The sequence below is a fragment of the Physeter macrocephalus genome, chromosome 20 (assembly GCF_002837175.3).
Source record: "Physeter macrocephalus isolate SW-GA chromosome 20, ASM283717v5, whole genome shotgun sequence".
Lineage (NCBI taxonomy): Eukaryota > Metazoa > Chordata > Mammalia > Artiodactyla > Physeteridae > Physeter > Physeter macrocephalus.
Window position 1 is genome coordinate 79,737,052 of NC_041233.1, and position 26,802 is coordinate 79,763,853.

Consider the following 26,802-nt stretch of genomic DNA (forward strand, 5'->3'; position numbering starts at 1 on the left):
CACCACCACCACCATCATCACCACCATCACCACCACCACCATCATCATCACCATCATCACCACCATCACCACCACCATCATCACCATCATCACCATCATCACCATCATCACCATCACCACCATCATCATCACCACCACCATCATCATCATCCTTCAGCTCTGCCCTTTCCCCCTTCACAGCCAAACCACCCCTGACACCTCCACTCCCTTATCTCCCCCAGCAACTGAGTGCAAATAAGATTTTCCCTCCTTAGTCCAGTAAAATCCTTATGGCTAAGGTCACCACCAACGCCACTTGTATTACACTGGTGGGCAACATTTAGCCCTTCTCGGCTCCCCTGTGAGCAGCCTTCCACACAGCACCCTTTGAGGAACATCTCCTGATTCTCTTCCCACCTCCCTGATGGCCCCTCTCAAGAACCTCCATGGGGTCTTCCTCTGCTGGCCCCAGATGCAGGCTGATGGCTCCTATATCGCTCTGTGTCTTCAGCTCAGATCACCTGGGCTTCAGGTGTATGTACTCAACCATCTGGGTACAGCTTCACCTGAACGCCCTGTAGGCCCTACAGAGTCACTGTGCTTGTGCCGGCTCTTCTCCATCTGCCTCTCCACCACCTTCCACCCTGCTTGGTGCCCAGGAGGTGCCAGCTGGCTCCCTCACCCTCTGCTTCTGCACGAGACTGTCGGGGCTCGAGAGGCTGAGGTCAGGGGTTTTCTGACCCCTCCCTATGGGGCTGGCGATTGACCCCGTGTCCCTTTCCACGTAACTACTCTTTTTGACTCAGGTAATTGATGCTCCCCTCACCTTCTGGCATTGACGTGGCGCTGGCCTCCCCACCCCATTTTCTGGCAGCTTCCCACCCCTCTGCCCCTTAAATCCTTTATCACTGGTGCTTTTGCTGTCCTCCCCTTGGTTAGCCTGATGGGCGTGCCTTCTGTTCCCTGGTGGCCGATACCATGTCCCCACTGGCTCTGCACCTTTCCTTGCCGGCCTTGCCCTTGTCCACCAACCTGCATTCCCATCCCCTGGTTCAGCGAATGGCACATCACCACTCAGGTTGCCCAGCTGGGACACCGGGACACCTCCTTGGCTTCTTCCTGTCCCTCAACCCCACATCCGTTCCATTCAAGCTCCTCTGGACTCCGAGTCCTTCAGCTTTCGATCTCCACTGGCACAGCTCTCGTGTTGACCACCACCGGCTCCCACCTGGACACCCCAAACACATGCTACGTGGTCTCCCAGCCACCACGTTTGCCCCTTTAATGCATTCTCCACGTTGCAGTCAGAACAATTCTTTCTAAAATACAAGCCTGGTGACATCAACCCCCATTAAGCCTTTATTGGATTCCCATGGGCCTCAAGATAAACCTCACGTGTGTCTTGGCTTTTCCAGCTCACACTCGCCCAGAATCATCTTTCATGACCGCCGCTCCAGCCAAGCTGAATTTGTTTCAAAGGTACCATGATTTTCACCTCTGGCTCTTACATGTGCTTCCAGTGTCTGGGAACTGTAGTAATTCACCTGGTATTGCCAACGAATACTTCAGATATCATCTCAGACATTGCTTCCTCCAGGATGCCTTCCGTGATGTCCCCTCCTGCTGCTATGTCTGTGCTCCACAGCATCCGGGATATCCTCCTCCTCATCATCAATAGCTATGGTTTATCGGACACTTACTATGTAACAAGAGTTGTGTTGAGCAATCGACATGAATTATTTTCTTTAATACACCCAGGATCCCTGAGAGGTGGTATGGTACCTATACAATAAACTGTAACAGCCTTTTCACTCATCTAGAGCAGGGTTTGGCAAACGTTTCCTAAGTGTAAATGTCGTAGGCTTTGTGGGCCATACGATCTCTGTTGCAACTACTCAACTCTGCTGTTGTAGCCTGAAAGCAGCCCTAGATCACGCTTAAAATCAATGAGCCTGGCTGTGTGTCAATAAAACACTTCACAAAGCTGGTGGCGGGCTGAATTTGACCCGAAGGCTGTCATTTGCCGAGCCCTGCTCTAGACTAGACTATGTGGCTCGTGAAGACAGGGACTGTGTCTCTGCTGTTCACCAGCGTGTCTCCAGCTTGGGGACCAGCACACGGTGATGCTTCACCACTGTCTCCAGGGAGAGATCTGGGGGAGGACAAATGATGAGAAGGAGCCGGGCATTTGTGATTGCTGAGCAAGCAGAGTTCTCAGCTCAGTATGCCTGATCCAACAAGAAACGCCCCCGTCACCGAGCCCAAGTCCACATGGTGCCGTAAGACTCTTAACTACTGGTCCTCCCTCTGCTTTCAGGAGGCGCGGACAGAAGATGTAACTCCCTTCTGGTGGGAAACCTCTAGGGCTCCAGCTCCCCCAGGCTCTTCTCCAGGTTAAACCTCTCCCCTTCCCATCATCTCCCATCTCCATGGTGATCAGACTCTCCTTCATCCTCTCTGCCCCCTCTACAGGCTCCCCATTTGCCAATGTCCCCCTTAAATGGCTCGCTCTCTCTCTCTCTCTGGAGGGAAACCAAACCCTCCAGACTCATGGGGTGCCACGGTCTGGGCAACACCCAGCTCATGGAGTCCCGCCTCCCCCGGGCTCTGGGCTCTAAGAGTCCTTGCCTGGCCTCTAACGGGCCACCTCCCAGGTTCTAACGGAGTCACAGTCTCTGCAATTCCCAGCCCTCTCTTAGGAGAGCTGCTTCTAAAGCAGGGCTCACCCATGTTTTACTCAGAGTGTTTCTCAACTCCATAGGTTTTTTAAAATTCTAAATACAGAGTTGTGGCAGGAGTTTGATGTGATGGCAGTGGGGTCCCACGCATAGTTATGGACCCACGTCAGAAAGTGACGCGGCAAAGCGGGAACATTCTTCCAGCCAGCTCCGGAATTTGGGAGGGATCTTTTCCAGCAGAAAGGGGGGCGGAGGGGCTCTCTAAATGCGAGGTCACACACTCCTAGCGTGCTGGGAAATAGGGAAGATCACCTCATATTTCAGGAAGCCTCACGGCCACACCTCCCTTCCCTTAAAATTACCCTCATCAGCAGAGATGCCAAGGCTTCCGAGGGACCGACCGGCGCCAGCGGACTTCGTTGTCCTTCTCGGCCCCTCCCGTCACACACCTGTCAGCAGCTGACCTGGGCTGGAGCTTGTCAGGTGCGAGGCTTCCGGATCAAGCCGTCTGCGCTCCTCGAGGGCGGAGGTGGTTCTCACTCAGTCCCGGACGCCTGCCCGGCCCAGGGTGGGGCCCCGCGCACAGTTACGGACCTGAACGAGCTCTGCGGCCAGTGATGAGAAGGCTCCGCGACGCTGCAGTTGACACCACGGCAGAAGGCTGCCTGGGAGCTGCCCCTGTATCTCCTCCCGGGAGCAGCTCAGGCCTGTCGCTCTGCCGGCACCTCTGCCTCTGCGCCCAGGGTCCCTGGCCTGGCTTGGCCCGGCCCCCCGGCTGTCCTGCTGGCGGGCCTCGGTGAAGAGCCACGCTCTTTATGTCCCCCAAGTCCATGGCCTCCGCACGGCTCCATCACCACCGCTGCTCTTGTTCTCGCTGAATCATTAACTCAAGTCCTAAACTTCCTGGCGTGAATCTTTCGGCGAAATAATCCTGCAAAGGTGACTCCTCTGTGTTCCCAGGATTCAGTAACACAATTACGGCAGCCTCTCAAAGTTCAGGACCGTGCTTTTCAGTCTCCTCAAATGCTGCTCGAAATTTCTCGGATCACTGCTGTGGGCAGGTTAGACGCGCTTGACATGTGAAACTCCGTCCCCTTTCATACACAGTCAAACGCCTGCTGGCACGGAGGAAAGCCTCACGAAGTAGGGGTGGGGTCGGTAAGGCAACCAACTGATGATGGAATGGATGCTGTCTGACGATGGCCCTTGGCACTGTCGCCGTGATGGGACACAGAGCGGCACAGCAAGGTCACTTCAAGTGTTCCAAGAGCCTTCATTTCTAAGGGTTCTATTCTTCTTCTCAAAATCCATTATAACCAGTTTTCCCACTTGTTTCCCATACTGGTATTTCTGCTTCTCTTATGTCTCTTTGGACCACTGAGCTGCCAGATTCATTTTCCTGGAGAGCAGCTTCCATCCCAGAATCAAAGGACCACCCGCTCAAACATTTCCGACGGCCCCTCTGCCTCGCTGCTTGGCGGGTCCCCTGCGACGGGTCCCGGAGGCTCCGCGGTTTTGTCCAGGCCCCCAAGCCGGCCTTCCTCCTCTTCTCCTCACTCTTCGGCACGGCCAAATGGATGGATGTCTCGTGCCCGGGACCTTCTCCCTGTTCGCTGCCTCTGAGTCTCTGTGTGGGCTCATCCTCTTGCTTAGAAGCCCCTTTCCGCTGTCTCCGTCGGTTTTGACATTCAGATCCTCCACGGGGCACCTCTGCTCTTTCTTCCTCAGCTCTTTATGTCACTTTGCGGAACTGAACAGGGCCTCAGGAGGACAGGGTCCTAGACCCAGGGGGCTCAGACGCTTTCTGCACGATGTGGATGGGTCCATTTGCCTCTCTGGGTGAGGTTCGCTTACATATGAAGGGACTGGTTTGGACAGACCCTGTGCAGGGTTTCACCTGTACTCCTGATTCTGTGGCTAAGGGAATGCTTCTTTCATCATGCTTTTATTTAAACTGCAAATCTCTTTATGGTTATAAAATTTAGGAGAATCCAGGTTTTAAAGAAGACATTTCCCTTAAATGCTACCACCAGAGATAATTATGTGAACAGCTCGTTGTTTATTTTTCAAGGTCTTTCTATGACAAACTATTTTAAAAATGTTTTTCTAGATTTTATTTATTTATTTATTTATTTTTGGCTGTGCCGCGTGGCATGTGGGATCTTAGTTCCCCGACCAGGGATCGAACCCGTGCCCCCTGCAGTGGAAACGCGGAGTCTTAACCACTGGACCGCCAGGGAAGTCCCTATTTATTTTGTATCTTATATTGGACTAGAGTTGATTTGCAATATGTTGTGTTAGTATTAGGTGTACAGCAGAGTGATTCAGTTATACATAGTCATATACCTATTCTCTTTCAGATTCTTTTCCCGTATCAGTATTACAAACTCTTGAGATCTTATTTTTCAGCACAGAGCGTGGACTTACACTAGAAACTTCTACTTTACTTGAAAACATCTTTTCCCATTAAAAGCTGCAGGAGTGCCTTGTCTCTTTCAATAGCTTGCAGTGGATTCTGTACAAAGCTGCCCAGAACCCCCTTCAGGAAGAGGGAGCTCGTTCCCTTGGCAGCCGACAGACAGAGCGCTTCGCTCGTGGCTCACGGCAGAATCCGAGGGGCACTGACACGGAGGAGGAGAGCTGCCTGTGCCTGTCCCAGCCACTCCGACGACTGGCCCATGTGAGGGTGCAGAGGCCGAGTGTCTTACGCTTTGGGCGCCTCTGAAAAGTGTGATGAGCTGAGGCCCCTCTCGGAACAGCATCAGCTCAACCCTTCCTCCTGCCAGCGCTTGGAGATGTTCCCAGATGCACTTCCCAACAAACCTTCATTGTGCAAAAATCTGCCTTTGTCTGATTCCCTCGACATCCAACCTGCTTTTCTCATTGCATGGATGTACCGACGTTTAGTTAAACAGTGTTCACCGAGGAGCGTTCAGATGATTTTCAATTTTTCACTGTTTCAAGCAATGTTGAAACTGACATCCCTGACCACACATCTTTAAAAAAAAATTTATTGTTGAGGTACAATATCATACAAGCTTCAGGTGTACAACATAGTGATTCACAATTTTTAAAGGTTATAGTTCATTTATAGTTACTATAAAATATCGGCTATATTCCTTATGCTGTTTAATATATCCTTGTAGCTTATTTATGTTATACATAGTAGTTTGTATCTCTTACCCCTGTTTTGCCCCTCCCCCTTCCCTCTCCCCATTGGTAACCACTAGCTTGTTCTCTATATCTGTTCTCTATAAAACTAGTTTGTTCACTAGTTTCTTTTTGTTACATTCACTAGTTTGTTTTTTAGATTCCACACATACTTGATACCATGTGGTATTGTCTTTCTCTGACTTATTTCACTAAGCATGATACCCACCATTTCCATCCACGTTGCTGCAAATGGCATTATTTCATTCTTTTTTATGGCTGAGTAGCATTCCCTTGTATATATGTACATCACATCTTCTTTATCCATCCATCTGTTAATGGACACTGAGTTTGCATCCATACCTTGTAAATAATAGTGCTATGAACATTGGGGTGCATGTATCTTTTCGAATTAGTGTTTTCATTTTTTTTTTTGAGATAAATAGCCAGGAGTGGCGTTGCTGGACCATACATCTTTGAACAAACTCCTGATTATTTCCTTGGAGTAGCATAACATAGTGTGTCTGAAAATGTAGACCCGGAGGGTCCCCGAGACTCTTACAGGGAGTCCGTGAAGTCAAAACTCTTTTCATAATAATACTAAGGTGTCATTTCTCTCTTTAACTGTGTTGACATTTGCAGCTATGGTGCAAAAGCAGCGGTGAGTGAAGCAGCCAATGCCTTAGCAGGAATCAAAGCAGTGGCAGCAAACTGCCCTCACGGCCATTTCACGTACTTACGATTAAAAACAGCTAGGTTCACTTCAAAATGCCCTTGATGGGGCTGTAAAAACTATTACTTTTTAAAAATTTTGACCCTGTGTACACATCTCTTTCCTATCCTGGGACTTGTGCATAAAGCATTTCTGCTATCTACCCTGGGATGTGCATTGTCTCAAGGAAAAGCACCTCATGCAGTAGTTTCTGTTTTGAGCTGAACAAGCTGCTTCTTCCTGGAAACGCCACTTTGCCTTCAAAGAATGACTGACAGACATGCTGGGCCTCTTCAGACCGGGGTATTTGCTAGACATTTTCTCAAAAAGGAACGAAGTCAACCTGTCACTTCAAGGAAAGCAACTGACAGTAGTTTTGCCAGTGATAAAATTTGAGATTTCAAGTGAAAATTGGAATTTTGGAAACCTTGTATCAGCCACCATGAGTTTGACAGCCTCCCAGTACTTCTGAACTTTACTTATGAGATGGGGGGTGATTTTCACAAGTACGATTTTTTTTTTAATATTGTGTAATGAAATGTGTCAACATTTGGAAGACCTGCAGACTCAGTGAACCAACTTTTTTCCAAATGACCAATGCATGATGGTACAAAACTGTGTGTGAGAAAACAATCCATTCAAAGTACAAGATGGACCAATGGCGTTTAATGGATTGGAGTAGAGAAAGTTCGTTGATGGGGTTTTGGGTTCCACGTTGCAACTAAACATTTAGAACCTACAACTTGTAGCGTGCAAGAAGAATATTCACAATCATCTGAGAGGCTATGAAAACATTCCTCTCTTTTCCAGCTACATATCTGTGTGAGGTCTGATTATCTTCATATACTTCAATCAAAGCAACATATCACAACACATTGCACGGAGAAGCAGATGTGGCGGTCCCGTTCTCTTAAGCCAGACACTAAAGAGATGTGCAGAAATGCTACTCTTCTCATCATTTTTTTGTTTTGAAAAATTTAGCTACTTTTTGTAAAATAATTTATGTTAACGCATAATGACTTTCTTCTTCTTCTTCTAAAATGTATTAATAAACACTTAGAAGCATTCTTAGTTTTAATTTCTAATACAGTAAATATTGATTAGGTAAACAGTGCTCTGGGGGATCCTCGTTCGTGTTTTAGAGTGTAAAGAGTTTCTGAGACCAGAAGGTTTGAGAACTGCTGGCGTAGAACATGTGTCTCAGCGTTCCTCACTCTTATCCAAGGAGGAGAGATGGTAATCTCATAGGTTATTGATTGTATCACATTAACTGCTAAGCCAGGTCACTATACATCGAGCTAAACACATAAGGAGAGGGTGTCCCCAGCGCTCCCACCACCCCCTGTGGTGGACACCTCATGCAGGACCTATCTGCCAGCCCCTCCTCCTGTTTTCCTTCCTGGAAGATCCACCTGGATCTAAAATCCCCATCTTCTCAGTTCCTGGATCTCCTAAATTCCAATCGTTTTTTTCTTTTCTCACTTCACACCCTAGACCAGGGTTTTTCATGAGGCTCCATTGTTTGCCTATTATGTTGCAATTTTTCCAAGTTTGTGGCTTATTTTTAAACATTTTTGATGATGCCTTTTGACATACAAATTGTATAAAATGTTTTATATAACATCAGTTTTTAATCTTTTAATGTATGGCTTTTGCTTTACTGTCATGATAATTAAATTATTTTTTACCATATGGTTATTAAAAATATCCTTCTAAATTTTCTTTTGGCATTTTAATGTCTTCTGATATTTTTAGATTTATCCCGTTAATAACATTAGAATCCGAAAAAGTTACATTATTGAGGTACAACTTACGTACAGTAAAATGAATGCATCCGTATTAAGTGCAGGTTTGATGAGTTTTATACTCCCAGTGAATACATTTTTGAATAAAAATGTGTATACCACATATGTATACATTATCAAAAGTAACAATCATTGCATGAATACACTGCAATTTAGACATTCAACAGTTGATGGATGTTTGAGTTCTTTTTCTATTTGGGAGCTATTATTAATAAAGCTGATATGAACATGTATATACAACTCTTTGTATATATAGTCTTTAAAATGATATATTCAAATTGGTTATTACTGATATAAAGGAAAGTGTTTTGAAATATATTTTAATGTTAAATGTAAGAATCTTAGGAAATGCTCTTTTTAATTTCAATAGTTTTTTCAGTTAATGCTCTTTGATTTTTCATGTAGACAGTAAGATAATCTTCCAGGAGTTATAATCTTGTCTTTTCCTTTCCAATATTTCAACGTTTTGCCTCTCGCTCTTGCCTTATCACATTAGTTAAAGTCTCAGGACAAAAGTTGAATAATAGCAGTTATTCTTGCTCCTGACTATATAAGTCATATATTGCTGTATAACGTTAGGGCATGAATTATATGCCCCCCACCCAATTTATATGTTGATGTCCTAACCTCCGGAATGCGACCTCATTTGGAGATAGAGTCTTTACAGAGGTAGTCAAGTTGGAATGAGGTCATTAGGGTGGACGGTAATCCAATATGACTAGTGTCCTTCTAAAAAGGGGAAGGCTGGTCACACAGACACGCACACAAGGAGAATGTTATGTGAACCCTGAAGACAGCCGTCTCCAAGCCAAGGAGACAGGCCTGGAACAAACCCTTCCCTCTCAGTCCTCAGCACTGTCGACACCTTGATTGCAGACATTTGGCCTCCAGCACCGTGAGAGAACACATTTCTGTTATTTACGTTGGAGCCACTCAGCTTGGGTCCTTAGTTCTGGCAGCCCCAGCAAACTCATGCATATAAAAAACCACCCCACACTTAGTGCCTTAGAACAATCACTGTTTCATTGGTTCATCACATGGTGGGTCAGCAGTTTGGTCTGGGCGTAGCTGGACTGTCCTTCACTGGTCTCCCCTGGGATACCTCATACAGCTGCAGCCGTCTGCAGCTTGACCAGGGCAGAGTGGCCCAGAGCTGCCTCACTCACAAGCCCAGCAGCTGGCGCTGGCCATCAGCCGAGACAGCCCTTCTCGGCTTCCTGTGGCCTTGCATCCCCTGTGGGTGAGACTGGGCTTACTCCCAGGGTGCTCGCAGAGCGGTATCCCCCAGGCGCACGAGCAGGAACTCAGGGCCTCCGGGGTCCCCGGCTTGGACTCACACGATGTCACTCCCGCTATGTCCCGTTGTTAAAGCATGTCACGAGGCCAGCCCATATTCATGAGGTGGGGACTCCTCCAACTTGGAGATGCCACCGCTTGCGGGACGAGTGGCAAGGAGGGCGCGCCCGCAGGCGGGGGGTGCGTGGCCATTTTTGGCAGTTAGCCACTCTAACGCGGACGTGTGATTATTGATTGTTAAGTGTGGTGCCTGCCTGATGTTTCTAATAGATGCTCCGAATTTTCGAAAATGTATTTTTCCTCCCCAGAGACTTAAAATTTTTCTCAGAAGCGGATGAGCAATCTTGGTACATGTCTTTTTGGCATCCATATAAATGGCCACATGGTTTTCCCATTTAACCTCTTAATATAAGAAATTACAGTGATGGGATCGCTGACGTTCTGCTTCTGTCTCTAGAAAGTTCATCTCATGTAGCCAGCAAGGTATGAGCTCCCTGAGGGTGTGGACCCCTCTGTACTGGCGCACGGCAGACTCACAATTAAGATCTGTTGCAATAGGTTGTATCGATTTTCATCTAAATTCCAGGCCGTGTTCTCTCAGGTAAATCAGATGGCGCACTGGTGGCCACATGGCCTTTCCCAGTTTTCAGCAAAGCGTATTCCCAGCCATCTCATGAGCATCCATCTCTGCTGCTACAACTCTCCCGTCTTCTCCCCGCCCCCCTCCTGGGTTCCCTTCCCCGCAGTGCTAACTTACTACCCTGCAAACACAGACCTATGTCTCGTCTTCCTCATTATCCAGCAACAGGTGGCGTCTCTTTTTTAAAGTGCGTGATTTATATCTACAAGGGCCGCTCATTCTCATCCTACTTCTTTTCCCACCTGTTAGGAACTCTGCCAAGAGGCATCAGCGCCTCTGGGATGGCCTGTGGGCCCTCCCGCCTCCTTCCCTTTCGAACTGCAAACCCTCCGTGGGAAGCTGGTGGACTTTCCACATTCAAATTCTGGTCCTGACACCTTTTATGCTTTAACCAATAATCTTCTTATGACTCAGTTGCTTCAGCTCTAAAATGGGGGTAAATAAAGGTGTTCTCCTTCTAGAATTGTCATCAGGATAGAACAAGAAAACAGCTAAGTACGTGGCACACGGACAGTGCTCCATAAACGCTGGTTGAGTCAATGTCATTTTTTATAGGTTCGTTTTCTCGTGTGGGAGTCACAGGTTTCCGCAAACTTACCGGCTTAAAGCAACACAAATGTATTAGCTAATAGGCCGGTAGGTTAGACGGATGATACAGGTTTCACTGGAGTAAAGTTAAGGTGTGGGCAGGGCTGGTTCCTCCCGGAAGCTCTAGAGGACAATCCATTTTTTGGTCTTTTCCAGCTTCTAGAGGTGCCTGCTTTCCTTGATGTGTGGCCCCTTTCTTTCTTCAAAACCAGCAACAGCAGGTCAAGCTCTTGTCACAGAGAATTTCTCTGATCACCTCCTCTGTGTCTGTGAAATAGTAGGAAATACATATATCGGTCTCCGGCCCCTGCTCCCGGCACAGAGCTCCTACAACCTTTGTAATTTCCTAAGTAATCCAGCACTAGGAGCATCTTTTGTTCTAATATTTGGTCTTTGACTGACCCCAGTTCCTAATGCAGAGCTCTTAGGTCCCTTGGAATTTCCTGGGTAATGGGAGTGATTTTGTTCTAATGTGGTGGCTCTGGGTGGATGGCTTCAGGATGAGGGCTGGTCACCAGGAAGACCAAGCTGTGGTTAGGCGCTTGGAACTTTCATTCCCCCTCCCATCTCCACGAAGGGGAGGGGGCTGGAGACTGAGTCAGTGATCCATCATGGCTACGTGATGAAGCCTTTTCGAAAATCCCAAAGTACAGGTTTCCAGGCTGGTGAACCCGTGGAGCTCCTGAGAGAGCAGCAGCTTAGAGAGGCCACGGCAGCTCCACACCCCTTCCCTTGCCCTAAGCATCTCTTCCCTCTGGCCGTTGTTCAGTTATCTCCTTTACTAATAAACAGACCATCTATTGGGTAAACTGTTTACTTGAGTTCTGTGAGCTACTCTAGCAAATTAATTGACCACAGGACAGTTTCACTGCCCTGAAAATCCCATGTGGGCCACCCTTTTTAGGATCCTGGAGTCCATGTGTGTTCTGTCTAGCCTTCTAAGGACTGCCCATCTCAGATTCTTTGTTTTCTCAAGATCCTAATGGCTCTGCCTTCATTCCAGTCCCTCTTTGGGCTCTTGTGTGTCTCGCTATGGTATATACTGCCCCTAAATTCTTCAGAGACACACTTTCCTTCTCCGGTAGGACCCTGATTACTTTGGTCCTCTGCCTGCACCTCTGTACCCCCCGCCAGTCTCCTCCGGGTAGCTTGCTCTAGACGGCTCATCCTGACAGCCTGCGAGCTGTCACTGGATTCCTCGCTTGTGCCTCGCCAGGGTTTCCGTCCACGGCCGTGGCAAAGCCTCCCTTCGGCTCCTGCGTGGGTAAGTAACATCTGCTTTATGTAATGAACCGGCACTTTCTCTACTTTCACATCCCTGGCTGTGTCCCCCGGGCTCACTTCCTTCTCAGGAGCCTGCCACGAGGAAGTCCATCAGTGTCTCCTCTGAAGAATCCAAGTAGCTGATTTCGTATGCACTGTCACTGACAGTGTTTTAAGGCCACTTCAGAGATTCAGGGACATTAGTTCAGCTTCCCAAGCCAACCGTGCGTGCCCTTCCGGGCGGTCGAAGGATGTACACGATCTCCTACTCTCTAGAGCAGCGGGGGGTTAATTGTTTATTTTCACGAGGCGGGGAAGGAAGTGGCTGGGCCTGAATTTATTCCTGAAGTGCACACTCGGGCCATGTCTGGTTGTGGTTCCCCTTAGCCAGCTGATTCCCAGCTGTTGGAGCTTAAATCCATCCCGCTACAGCTCTGGGCCTGCGGGTCCAGACTGGGAACCCTGGAAGTGGTCCTGGCACTTGTAAGGATTTGTGTCTGTAACGGATCAGCTCTTCTGAGATCCACCATCCCTGGAATGTGTCCTCTTTTCCCTAGTGGTCTTTGCCTCTTGAAAATTAACCTCGTCTGATTAAAGAGGATTGTTAGCCCCACCCACCTGGTAGCACCTGCGGATTGGTGGCTGCAGAGCGCGGCTCGCTTTCCCTGCGCAGACGCAGGGAGCGCAATTGCTTAACGCGTGCTCCTGACCTCTTTGCAGGCCTTGGCTGGTAGCACCCAGGCTGCTAGGTGGGGAGCGGACTTAGCCGAGCCCTGGGCATCAGCCGCAGCTGAGCCCGAGCATGCTGTCAAGGTTTCCAGAGAGGAGACCGTCTGTCCGTTCGCTAATCCGCGTGGGCCCGAGCAGCATCTTCTTCCTGTGATCCCTCCGGCATGCCCGTGGGGCTGGAGCAGCCTCCCAATGGTGTTTAGCAGCAGGTCCAACAGTCAGGGGACGGGCGTCCACGATGAAGACCCCGACCTGGCCCGTGTCTGCACCCCAAGCGCAGGTGGACACATTTGCGGCAAGGAAAAGGGGAGTCCGAGAGCGGGAGGTTTACCATCTCAGCACTCCTAGGATGAAATTTTGTGCCACACCCAGGCCAGAAGTAGCTTGTCAGGGACATGCAGGAGGCAAGAGGCAGCCTCCACAGGACTCTGCAGGAAGAGGGGTGAGGACACAAGTCTGGGCAGAGATGGAGTGTTCTGAAATCTCTCTCTCTTTGAACCAGAAAATAGTGACACGTTTCCAAGATGGAGCTGTGACTTGGGTATGTCTATGCTCTCTCCCCAGTGACATTTTAAGTGAGGGCTGGACCCAGGACTTACACATTTCATGTTCCCTGCAGCGCCTGGCAGAGGGCTGAAGAGGCAAAGAAGAGAGTGATGGGGCCAGGCCAGCAGCTGCCCGGGTGTCTGCCGGCGCTCTAAGGGTCAAAGGCCATCAGGTACATTGGAGGAGGGGTTTGGTGTACAAGAAGTTCCACCGTGGTAGCAGTGAGCAGGATAAATTGGAGGCAGTAAGACAGAGGGGCAAATGCCTCAGTGATACAGTGGCGGTGCCAGCAGAGGGCACAAGTGCCCTGAGAGCCACGGGGCGGGGGGCCGAGCGCTCTAGTCAACTAGCAGATGTCAGGGAGAGGGGTGGGAGTGGCTTCCGGGTTTAATGGGGAAGATGGCAAGGCCGTTACCAAAAATAAGCTGCTCAGGAGGAGAGGAGGGGTGTGAAGGATTGAAGGCTCTCCATGTAGGAACATCTCCCAGGCCACTTGGCAAAGTGGTCCTGAGCTCAGAACAGATGTCAGGGGCCGATACGCAGGTGCAAGGGGGAGGGGATGGAGTTCACATTGAAAGTGTGGGGGGGCGTGGGCCCCTCGCAGGGACTGTTGACTAGCGAGCAAAGGCCGTGGGCGAGAGCACGGTCACGAAGGACCCTGAGGAGGGCAGCAATGAGCAGAGCGTGGGACAGAGCTGGGGAGGAGAGGCCAGACCAGGGAGCCTGCCCTGGAGGGAGGGGCCAGCCACACCCTGCGCTTTGGTGGGTCAGGAAGCCAGCTCACAAGGGGCTGTGAGAGCACAGCAGCCATGATGGGGTCCAAATCCTGGCGGCCTGAGGACCAAGGGGGAGACAGGGATTCAGAGGTGAGTATTGCATGAGGTCTCCAAAGAGTGCCAATTAAGCGCTTGGGAATTATGCAAATCACTGCAGATTCAAGAAAGAAGATAAAAAGGTGCTGGCCCTGCCTCCCAAGAGCTTACAGTTAGGAGTGGGGGACAGACTTGGAAAGGAAGCCGGAGGAGCGCACAGGGTGCAGAGGGGCCAGAGTGCACGGCAGACAGTACCCTCTGGCGGAATCAAGAGAGGTATCCCAGGGGAAGTGTCTCTTGAGCTGAACTTTTAAAGCTTTCTAGCAAAACTGGAATTGACAAAGCTACCTATCAGTAACATAGATATTTGCTGCGTGAGCAGGTAGGAATTCCCACTCTCTGAAGACTGAGTTTCTTCATTTAAAATATGCAGGGCCTGGGGCTTCCCTGGTGGCGCAGTGGTTGAGAATCCGCCTGCCGATGCAGGGGACACGGGTTCGTGCCCCGGCCTGGGAAGATCCCATATGCCGCGGAGCGGCTGGGCCCGTGAGCCATGGCCACTGAGCCTGCGCGTCCGGAGCCTGTGCTCCGCAACGGGAGAGGCCACAGCAGTGAGAGGCCCGCGTACCGCAAAAAAAAAAAAAAAAAACACATAAAATATGCAGGGCCTGGTCTGTGGTCTATGTGGGTGTTTCTGCCTCCCAAAGACAATAGTTTTAAAAACCTTTGAAATGTGGAAAACAGTACGGTGGTTCTTCAAAAAATTAAAAATAGAATTAACATATATTCAGCAATTCCACTTCTGGTTCTATACCCCAAAGAATTAAGAGCAGGGTCTCCAAGAGGTATCTGTGCACTCACGCTTGTACCTGCATTACTCACAGCAGCCAAAAGCTGGCAACAACTCAAGTGTCCATCTGTAGATGAATGGATAAGCAAAATGTGGTTATAGCCACACTTGGGAATATTATTCACCCTTGAAAAGGAAGAATCTTCTGACACATGCTACAACATGAATGAACCTTGAGGGTATTATACTAAGTGAAATAAACCAATTACAAAATCACTGTGTGATTCCACTTACGTGAGGCACCCGAAGTAGTCAGATTTACAGAGACGGAAAGCAGGTTGGTGGTTGTCAGGGGCTGTGGAAGTAGGAAACGCGATGCTGGTGACTAATGAGTGGAGAGTTCCAGTTCTGCAAAATGAGAAGAGTTCTGGAGATGGATGGTGGTGATAGTTGCACAACAATGTGAATATACTTAATGCCACTGAGCTGCAAACTTAAAGACGCTTAAAATGGTAAATTTTATGTTGTGTGTATTTAACCACAATTTTGAAAAAGTGCTATGAATATGGATATAACTTACTAAAAGTTCTAAACTTTTTCATGTGACTGGGATTTCGATTTTTCACAAAACATAAAGCCATTGAAAAAGACAAACCACATTAGACTAGAGGTCAGAGACTTGAGTTTTATTGAGTTTCATTAAAAAAAATTTTGAAATAAGCAGTGGGCTGGGTTGAACAACTCTGTCGGTGGCGGGTGGGCTGCCTGGGGCTCCAAGCTGCGGGTGGCGGGGGGGGGGCGGTTTGGGTCTTCTTCATGGGTTTTCCCTTGAGCCAGCAGCTCCCTGGGGCATGAGTTTCTCATAGCCAATGGCAGGAGCGCAAGGGACCAAAGCCAACTGTGCTAGCAGTTAAGGCCTGGCTCATGTCACATCCACTAACATTCCATTGACCAAAGCAAGCCATATGGCCAAGACCAAAACAGTGGACAGGGGAAGACTACTCTTCCGACAGTGGGAGGGGGACGCAGAGCAACGTGGCGATGGCTGTGTGTGTATCTAATCCTACAACAGGAGTGAAGGAGTGGGGTCAGGAACCCAGTGCACTCCAATCACATCCCCAGACTGAAGTGGTTTTCCTTTGACTCCAGAAGCCCAGTTCTATTTCAGAGTGAAGACGACCCTCTCTTAACGTTGCACCATATTTATTTGATTTCTTGCAAAACCTTTTCTGTAATCAGCCTTTCATGTTCATACAACTGTGTTTCCATTGCCATCTCAGTAAACAAATCACGGCCTCTCAGAGAAGCCATGGCTTCTGTGTTTGTTCTATTTCTGTAGATGAAAGTGCTTCACAGGATCTGAGCGCTTCTGACTTGTATGTGCTCCACCAGCATCCTTCCTGCCTACTGGAGGGATGCTAATTTTTGCCAATAGCTTTTTTTAAATTTCCACACTACACCAATTTCATCACTGTGCAGTGGCCTGACTCCAGTGTCTAGCTCTCACTGACTTCCTAATACCATCTTGGTCATTAGTTGGCAATGGATCCAGACATTAAGCATTCCTGATAATGCCTCTGACATGTAATCGTTTACTACATCCATCACTTCCACCTTTATTATTCTGTGTGTCAGAAAAGTTCCCCAATTAACACTAGGAAGGTTGAAATCACACATATTGTCATCACAGCTGAGTTGTCCCATCAGGGCGCTCCTGTTTCAATGTAACAACCCGGGAAAACAGGCAGACGGCAGATTTTTTATTACATAGTATGGCCCAATTTTTCTGGCTAGCAGAAAATAAAAGAAATGGAAAATCTCGGGAAGAGCATAAAATGCTGATACGCCTACTCAATTTATCATCAGTGATAAACGTCAGCAAACATGCAGACGCCATTTTATGTTTCAGTACGCAGAGCCTCACCTGTTAATTCTGGGCTTCAGAGAAACATTTTTGGAAATGTTGTCTTGGCTTATTGTAAAATGAGTGGGCTTCCAGTGAGAAGGCTCTCTTTTTGCCAGGATGCAAACATTGCTTATGGAGGATGCACACCTGTGTGCCTGCTAGTTTAGCAGCAGGAGGACGTAGTGTGTGTGCCAAGAAAGGGAACAGGCTCTGCAGATGCTGGGCAGTAAACCAAGTTCTGTAGGACCAAGGGGCCAAACCACTTGGAATCGTGGGTTCTGGTGGAGCCTCCCTGAGCATGTTGTGACATTGCAGAGTTCTGATTAAGGCAATGCTGAAGCAGGACTCATGCAGACACAGCGTGTTTGCAAGATGATTGTCTGAGTGTTGTGTTGTAAGGAAGACAGTTGGTGGTGAGCAGCTCTGCAGCTGTTGATCTCAGTCAACAGAAAAGATGTAAACATTAGGTTACCACCAGAAGAACCCGGTAAGTATTTCTCTGTGAGCCAGTCAAAGCTCCTGCTTGCCCAAGGCAGAGATCTGTCTTGAGGGCAGATTGCCTGGTGGATAGGACAATGTTCTTCAGTCCTCTCCCAATTCACTCTCCTGGTCCATCCTCCATGCTGTTCTTGAGCAAATGGCTGGCTTTGAAAGAACTCATTTAAAGATGAGTAGCAACCAAAAAAGAATCTACATGGGTCTCAGAAGTAAAACTGCAGAATAAAATGATACTGCAAAATAAAAAGAATATACTAAATCGAATGTAGATCCAAATTACACAACTGAAGAAGAATCATGCCATGAGAGAGCAGCTATTTGTGGACAAGCACTTCTCTATGTTAGCAAACAAATAAAAGACAGTATGGTCATCCTGAAATAAGCACACATAAATGAGCTATAAAAACCCCAAAGCAGATGATAAGACAACAGAAGGTAGTGACAAGTGAACTGAAAGAGTTTAAGAAATAAATGGAAGAGAAAAATTAGAAAAATTTCAGAAGTAAAGTCCAAACTAGAGTCAGTAAAAAAGGAGACTGGTGCTGCTAAAATTGCAGTCAGAGATATGAAGAAGACACTTGGGGAAATAAAATGGAAAAAAAAGCGGAGTTTAAAAGATTATAGGGAAAATGTTATGTGTGGAAGGCAGCCAAAGGACATATACAGTGTAGAAAGCTGGTGTTCTTGGAAAAAAGAAAAGATGAAATGGAACTGAAAGCATATTCAAAGATAGAAGACAACTCCTGTGATAACGGAAGGACTGAATATGAACTTGGAAAGAGCAACAGGAAGAACTGATAACAGAATAAAAACTGGAGAGATGGTCTGGAATTTAAAGATGAAGAATAAGTTGTATGGGTATCAGACAAAAAGGAATAAAATTCAAATCACTTATTTAGCAAAATAAGTATATAGAGAATATTTGAACCCTTCTTTAACATATCACAAGACAACAAAATCCAGCAAAATGAAAAAAAATCAGGGTGAAAGGATGGCTGGTGAGCATTGAATTTACTTAAATATGATAACTGTGTGTACAGAACAGAATAAATATTGCAAACCTTGAAATGTAGAATAATCTAAGTGTAAATATCAGGAGGTAGAGAGTGTCAAGGAAGTGGGAAAAGTGTAAATGCATGGATTCTTCATTTTTTAATAGACGTTTTCAAAGATGATAAGTGAAGTAAAGACAATAACTGAACTAAAGGTTTAAATATGTTAAGGGTAAATATAACTCCTAAAAGAATTTAAGAAGCAATATAACTAATTAAAATTCCCAAAGTGGAAATTATACAGAGTATATACTCTGATCAAAATGAAATAAAACTATCCATTAATAGCTAAACATTTCTTATCACCTGGATATTTAAAAACTCTCAAACGCAAGTTGAAAAGGAGATAACAACCAAAATTACCTAGAAAATATAATAAGAACTATATATCAAAACTTATGACTAGCTAAAGGATTAAAAATTTTTTTCTAACTTTAAATACCTAAGTTATGAAACAAGAAAGGCTGAAAATTAATGAATTGTCATTTAAATAAGGAGTATAAAACAAAAAAATATTTAAGACAAATAAAACCAGAATGAAATAATAAAGATAAAAGTAGAAATTAATGTATAAGACATAGAAACCCAGTAGAACTAATTCATTACTTCAAGAGGTGGTTCTTTGCAGTGGGGGAGACAAACTCTAGCTAACATAATTAAGAGAAAAGGAGAGAAGCATAAATATCAAAAATCACAAAAGAGATTGAAAAATTAGAGCAAATATAAATATAATTAAAATAACTGTTATAATAAGAATATACTTCATTAATACTATGCATAAATACCCTGGATGGAATGGATGCTTTATTGAAGAACATTAATAATCAGCCTTTGGCCCTATAAGATTGTTGTAGAATACCTAAAATGTTCTCCCAAAGATATTCCACTCTGATCCCCGGAATCTGTGAATATGGTAAAATATCACTCCCACGACTGTGTTCTGTGACTTGGCACAGCTAACCTTAAAGTAGGGAAATTATGTAGATGGACTTTTCTCTTGTCACACGAGCCCTTCAAGCAGAGCACTTTCTCCAGCTGATAGTAGAAAAGAAAGTCCGAAAGATTCGAAGTGTAAGCAGGACTCATGGTTCCACTGCTGGAGCAGAGATGGAGGGGCCACATGACATGGAATGCGGGTGGCCTCTAGGAACAGAGTGGTCCTGCACTGACAGCCAGCAAGGAAATGTGAGCATCAGTCCTACAACCACAAGAGATTGAATTCTTCTGACAACCTGAATGTGCCTGGAAGCAGATTCTCCTCTAGAGCGTCCAGTTAAGAGCCCAGACCAGCTGATGCCTTGATTTCCGCTTTACACAACCCTCAATGAAAGAGACGGCTGAGGCTGCATGGAATTTTGACCTACAGACCTGTGGGATAATAAATGGATGCTCTTTTCAGCTGCTACATTTGTGGATATTTGTTACAGCGGCAATAGAAAACTAATACAAAGATGCAGAGCATCGAAGTATACAAACTTCTATGAAAGAAAAAGAATTGTCAGTAAGTTTCAGAGACAAATTTTGACAAAACTTTAAAATACACATAATCTAAATTATTTATTGACACCAGAATCACATAGAAAATAAAACTTGACCAACAGCATAAAACAACAAAAAAGACTAAGGCCATGAGTACTGATGCAATAATTTGAAATAAAATATTAGTAATAGAGTCTAGCAATGTATCACAAAAACCTGAATCTACTACTACCAAATATGCTCCCCCCCCCACCCTGGGAATGCATGGATGATTTGACATTAGGCAAATCCGTTAATATAATTCAAGGTGTTAATTGATCAAAAAGCAATGATCAAATGACCTTCTCCATGGGTGGCAAAATATATATGTTAAAAACGTTAACATCCAATCTTGACACTATAAAAACTTTCTCTTAATGAACTAGGAAATGATAGAAGTCTTTCTACAAAGTGAGACCAAAAGCTAGCATCCAGCTAGTGGAGGAAACACTAGAAATATTTCCCATAGGTAAAGATGCTCAGTGTAAGTTTATTTTATACATATATATACATATATATATGTAATAGACAATATCTGAAAGTATACAAAAGGAATTGTTAACAATGGCTTCTTCTAGGACTGGCAGCCTGGGGTAGGAGGAAGCCGTTATTGAGTATTTTTTGCACAGTCGAATCTCTTGAACATGCCCTTAAAATGTGCAACTTTGGATCCTCTGACTTTGAATGCGTTGCCATCACTGACGTAGTGAACCAGCTAAAGAAATATGTGAACGTTGGTCACAGAGCAGCCCGTGTTTGCTTAAGTTGGCGGTGGGGGTACTGGGAGGAGGTACTTGGTACTCCAACGTGCTTCCTCTGAGTCTTCCCTTCATGGACTCCAGTTCAGGGTGATTCAGAGAGAGAACCACAGGCAGGTCTTGGAAGGCTAAACTCACCTCCCTAGCCTCTCCCATCACCTGTGACCAGCACCGTATCAAGGAAGGCTCCATCGGAGGATGGGGCGGGGACGGGAATGTTTGTGCCGTGTGGTTCCCGTACCAGCTCAGCATGTGCAGTCATCCTTCACCTCAGACACAGGAGATCTCCATACACATAACTTGTTATTGTTTCTATTTATCTAACATGATGTCCATCAAATCAAGCCCATAGGAAGGGAGAATTACAGTTGGAAGGAAAGAGAAGTAGCATTTTCCCCTTGATGCAAGAAGTTTCTAGAGGTTGACATATGTTTCTGTCACAATCTACTTTGAAAATCTGAAAGTTTCTGAAGAAACTTCGGGAAACAACCCTTCTGGTCTACCAGACTCAGCTTAAGTAATTTCTTTTCTGAGACATCCAGTGTTTTTCTCAAAAAAAAAAAAAAAAACAATTTCCCTACACAGTACTCCTGGACTCTCCCTTCAATTAGTGGAGTTGGCAAGTGTGATGAGACTTGTCCCCCAGCTGTGATCACCAGGGGATACGGGCCATTCTCCAACACTTCGTGGCTTTCAAGCTTTTATAAAAAGAAGAGTGGATCTCAGAAGCAGGAAGCTAAATGTAGTGAACATCTGCCCTGAGCCAGATAATTGTGCTAAGTGCACCTCGTGCAAGGTCCTCACAGAACCTTTATGGGGAAGACATCCTGACGCTTTCTTCAGGTCCATTTTACAATAAGGACATGGTCTTTGAAGTGTTCAGTTACTTTCTCAAGCCTGCAGAGGAAGTGGTCGCACCAGGATTTTAGTGCCCTTGTCTCCAAAGCCCATGAAAGCTCTAAGGTGCGGGCTTGTGTCTTCCACCAGAACACAGGCCCTTTGGGGATGAGCCCATGTTTTAACCTCAGAACAGACTCAGAAACATGCATACTGAGGGAATAATGCCTTCTAAGTCCTACAGTGTTTGGCTTTGTATGGTTCTCTCCTGTGACAACTCTTTGATATGTTCCCTTATCCCCCAGATTTACTGTAAACTGGCAGTTGGTTCTATGGCTTGTTCAGATTCAGGTTAAACATGTTTGGAAATGACGTTTTCTAGGTGATGTTGTGCAGGTCTTAATGTATCACATCAGGAGGGCTGTGATGCTGGCCTGTGTCTCTGTCAGTGATGCTAAGACTGACCGCTTTTTTCAGGGTCGACCGTGGGATCTCTCCGTGTGAAGGTAGGTTTTCCCCTCGTGAGAAGTCAGAAATCTGCGAGGGGATACTCCAGCACCAGGCAGTATATTTTGCTCTGAATGCTTCAGAATGGTTTTAGCATCATTTGATTCTCCTTGCCTGTATCAGTTATTTCCTGGAGGACTGCAGAATGGTGATTTTTCTCATTTCCTCATTAGTTATATATTTGGTAGCATTAATCTTATGAAAGAAGAGCTTGCCAGTAGAAATTGGAGATGGAACTATAGTTTCTCAGATAATACAGAATTAATGGTTATTTCCCCCCTTCATTTACCAAGTTTCAGAGTAAGAAGTTGGTACAGACTCACCTCCAACACTGGGAAATGATCCCTGCCCCCCCCGACCCCACCAGGGTATCACTATGAACTCACGATTTTTTGTTACTCTATGAATTTGTCATGTTTTTTGAAGTTCAGACTGCCACCCATCCCTCATTTAGCCAATGGGGCTCCAAAATGACTCCTAGCGCATTTTGACAAGATCTATTTAGTCTTTGAGTATTTTTGTGTCTTCTGGCTCAAAATTATGTCCCAGTATCACCATCTTTTCTCGTATCTGGAATCATTATTTCCTACCTTAAGAAATCTTATTTCCTTATAGAGAAAAATGGTATGCACAGACCAAGATCTGGGTGCTAGGTAGGTTCATTGCCTCTAGGCCCTCTCAGTAGGCAAAGTCAGGGCTTTTTTAAAAAAAATATGACTTGATGTTGATATTTAAATTCAAATTTAACATTGAAAAAGTATTTTAGATTTTATAGTTGTACCTCCTCTTTTCTCTTACACTAAATATCTTGGTTCCTAATAATATATTAATATATTAACTTATTTGCTTTACCCTAAAATATACATTAAAATGTTTTAAAATTACTCTACAGTATATTTTCTATCAATAAAAACACTAAGTGAAGTTTAAATTTATTTGTTGTTCATTTGATGCTGACAGATCTCACTGGGTATGGACCTCTGTATTGTGTTCAAATGTCACTTGGAAGAACTCATTTCTGTGTGATTATTTTACCAACTTGGTGTGTCGTTAGTTTTATAGATTCCTTCTGATTTTTAGGGTTTTTTTTGTTTTGTTCTTTTATATTTAATTTTCCTTTTTGAATATCTAAAAGAGTTTCAGGATTCAAAAGTCAAAATTATATAAAAAGGGATCTCTGAGAAATCATATTTTCATCAATATCTGCTCTCACTTTATTCCCCCTCCCCTGCCTCTTCTGGACAATCGTTTCATTCACTTCCAGCTATCCTTGCGGGGTTTCTTTTTATTTTTCAAAAATAGGCAAATAGTACATTTCTTTGTATTTCCCCTACCTTCTTACCCCCAAAGCGCATTCAATATATACTGTTCTGCACTTTGCTTCTTTTCATGTAACGACATGTGCTTGAGATCACCCCAAATCAATACATAGAGATCTTCCTTCCTGTTTCATGGCTGCAGAGTACTCTATTGCATGGACTTTCCATTGTTTATTCAACTAGTCTCTTGTTAATGACATTTGGATTGGTTCCAATTATCTACAATTACTAAAAGAGGCCACAATTCATAAACTTGACCATACATGTTTTTGTGTTTGTTTGTGGAGGTTTATCTTCAAGGCAGCTTTTTAGAAAGGAAATATTTTGGTCATGGGCAAATATAGCAATTTTGCTAGCTAATGCCACATTCCTCTAGAATTCATATAATTGTGTGTTTCTACCAACAATATGTAGAGAGCCCATTTCTCCAGAGGTTTCTTCAATGTCTGCATTTTTTCAAAATGTAGGTAATAAATAATATTTCAATTAGCTTTAATTTGCCTTTCTGTTTTTATGACTGAGACCGAGAATGTTTTCATATAGTGAATGGTCATTTATCTTTATTTTATTCTAAATTTTTTGTGTTTTGTGCCTATTTTTGAAATCAGGTTTATGGCACTTTTATTATTGCTTTTAAATAACTTTTTATATATTAAGAGATTTGTCTTAGCTTTAATGTGTAAATATTTTCTCCCAGAAAACAAAGAAGTAAAATGTAAAACTCATATGAATTGGCAGGGAGGGGTGGAGCACAGAGGATTTTTAGGGCAGTGAAACTACTCTGTGTAATACCATAATGACATATACCTGTCATTATGAATTAGTCCAAACCCACAGAATAAACAACACCAGGAGTGAACTCTAATGTAGACCATGGACCCGGCACAGGTTCATCAGTTGTAACAAAGCTACTGCTTCAGTGGAGAGTGTTGATCGCCGAGGAGGCTGTGTCTGCGAGGGGGACCAGGGGTGCATGAGAAATCTCGATGTCCCCTCAATTTTGCTGTCAACCTAAAACTGCTCTAAAAAATAAAGTCTTCTAAAAAACAAAAATTTCAGAAATCATATGACCTTTGAACATAAAATATGAAACTTAAAAATCTTTCTCAGGACTTCCCTGGTGGCACCGTGGTTAGGAACCCACCTGCCGATGCAGGGGACACGGGTTCGAACTCTGGTCCGGGAAGATCCCACGTGCCGCGGAGCAGCTAAGCCCCGTGCGCCGCGACAGGAGAAGCCACCGCAATGAGCAGCCTGTGCACCACAACGAAGACCCACCACAGCCACAAATAAATAAATAAACTAATTTTAAAATGAAATAAAAGCTTTCTCTCTTAGGGTCAATGCTAAGGGACACATCTTCCTTTGCAATACTTCAGAGGGTGTTTGAGAGGCAGGACAGGTCATGCCCTCCCAACTTGGGCCTCACTGCAATAATAAAATAATAATGATGAAAGCTACCTTTTGTCACTGAGCACTTAACTCTGAGCCTAGGGCTGTGCTAAGCACCTACTCTGTGGAGTAGAGTCCATATGATCCCCTCGTTGCCAAGGAGGAAACTGAGGCACCTGGAGAAGTTAGGGGACAGGCCCAAGGCCATCTAGCTAGTGTGAGATGGAGACAGAATTTGAACCATATAGCTTACCAGTATAAGTTAATTGAATCCCCAAGTCTAAACCCTTACCCTCTGGGCTATTTGCCTCCCACTTTTAAAGGAAAATAGTGGATTAGAATGTCCATGTTCCAACAAGAACATTTGCAGAGTCTATCTGTTCTAACACAGCAGCAGCCTTGTTGAAGCATCAAGGCAGAGAGTGATAATGAAATAGATGACACAGGGGCCTTGCCCCAGGGGAGCCAGAAACATGGCTCAAAGGTGAGCAAAGCCCCTTGAGAGTTGAGAAAGTCTATGGTTCCAAAGTGACCCTGTGGTAGGGATGACAGGGAGCCATGAGACCAAGGGGTCCAGCTGAGTCTGGGGGTTCCCTGAGCAACTTCCACCTCTGAGAGGTGTTCTCAGACCCAGAAGCAAGGGTGGCTTGAGGGACGGGGTGGGAAAGCACTGTGGAGGGTTTTGATGCTTTTTCTTTTTCATCTGCACTCCTTCACGGGGTGTTTGGAGTGATGATGAGCTGGGCTGTGTTGCCACCCACGGAATCCTGCTCCTCTAGCTGCATCTCGAACTTGTGAGTTAAGACCACTGTGTGTCCATCTCTCTATTGATAGGTGGGGATGATGATACTGTTGCTTATGTTTTTTTGTTTGCTTGTTTGTTTTGTTGTGGTTGTTTTGTTTTGTTTTTTTGCGGTACGCGGGCCTCTCACTGCCGTGGCCCCTCCCGTTGCGGAGCACAGGCTCCGGACGCGCAGGCTCAGCGGCCATGGCTCACGGGCCCGGCCGCTCCGCGGCATGTGGGATCCTCCCGGACCGGGGCACGAACCCGTGTCCCCTGCATCGGCAGGCGGACTCTCAACCACTGCGCCACCAGGGAAGCCCTGTTGCTTATGTTTTAATCCGTGCAAATTGCCTGATACCTGAATCATAGCAATCACTCAGAAAAGGTTTCCTGTTATGTTAAAAAAAAAAAAGATGAATTTGAAAATGTTGCATGGACTGGAGTGATCATCGGGACACAGCTGATCATCCCCCCAGTTATTAGGCAGAGCACCCCTTCCGGGTGCTGCAGGGTAATGACGGTAGCTCGCTCTCCGTAAAGAATGGACAGTTCACCAGGTATACGTGCCCGTCCTTTCCCTCCATTGTCACAGTCACCCAGGGGTGCAGGTATCATTTGCATCCCCATTTTCAGAGTGATTTTCCCCGGTCACTAGGGCTGTGGCCAATCCAGAACTCCCATTTCCAAATCAAAGCTGCCTCTAGGATCCGTATTCATATCCCAAGATCATTTCCCAAGATCTCTTTAGTGCTGGCGCTGCTCAGAGAAATTTACTTACATTATCATATTTTATTCCATCTTCACAGAAATTTGGAGGTAGGAGCATTTTTTTTACCATTACTCTGCAAGTTCAACTCGGTTTTGATGAGGAGAAAAACTAAGTCTCAGCAAAGCTAAGGGACTTGCCCAAGTGAAAGAGCTAATAAAAGAGGGGATATACTTTTAACCCCAGGGGCGTCCAATCCCAAATTTAGTAATCTTTCCTTCTTTTTACCATCTATTCATTTGTTTATTTCTTAAATAGCTTAGCGAATTATCATAAGGCAAGTGATCTTGCAACAATTAATCAAGAAATAGAATTTTTCCAGCCACCTTATTAATTCCTCCATGTGCCCCATTCCAATCACAGACCTCCCTCTTTCCAAAAGTCACTGCTACTTGACTTTTAGAGTAACCACATCCTTGGGAGTCTTTGTGTTTTTGTCACTCAAGTCACCTTTAGACATTATAGTTTAATCTTGCC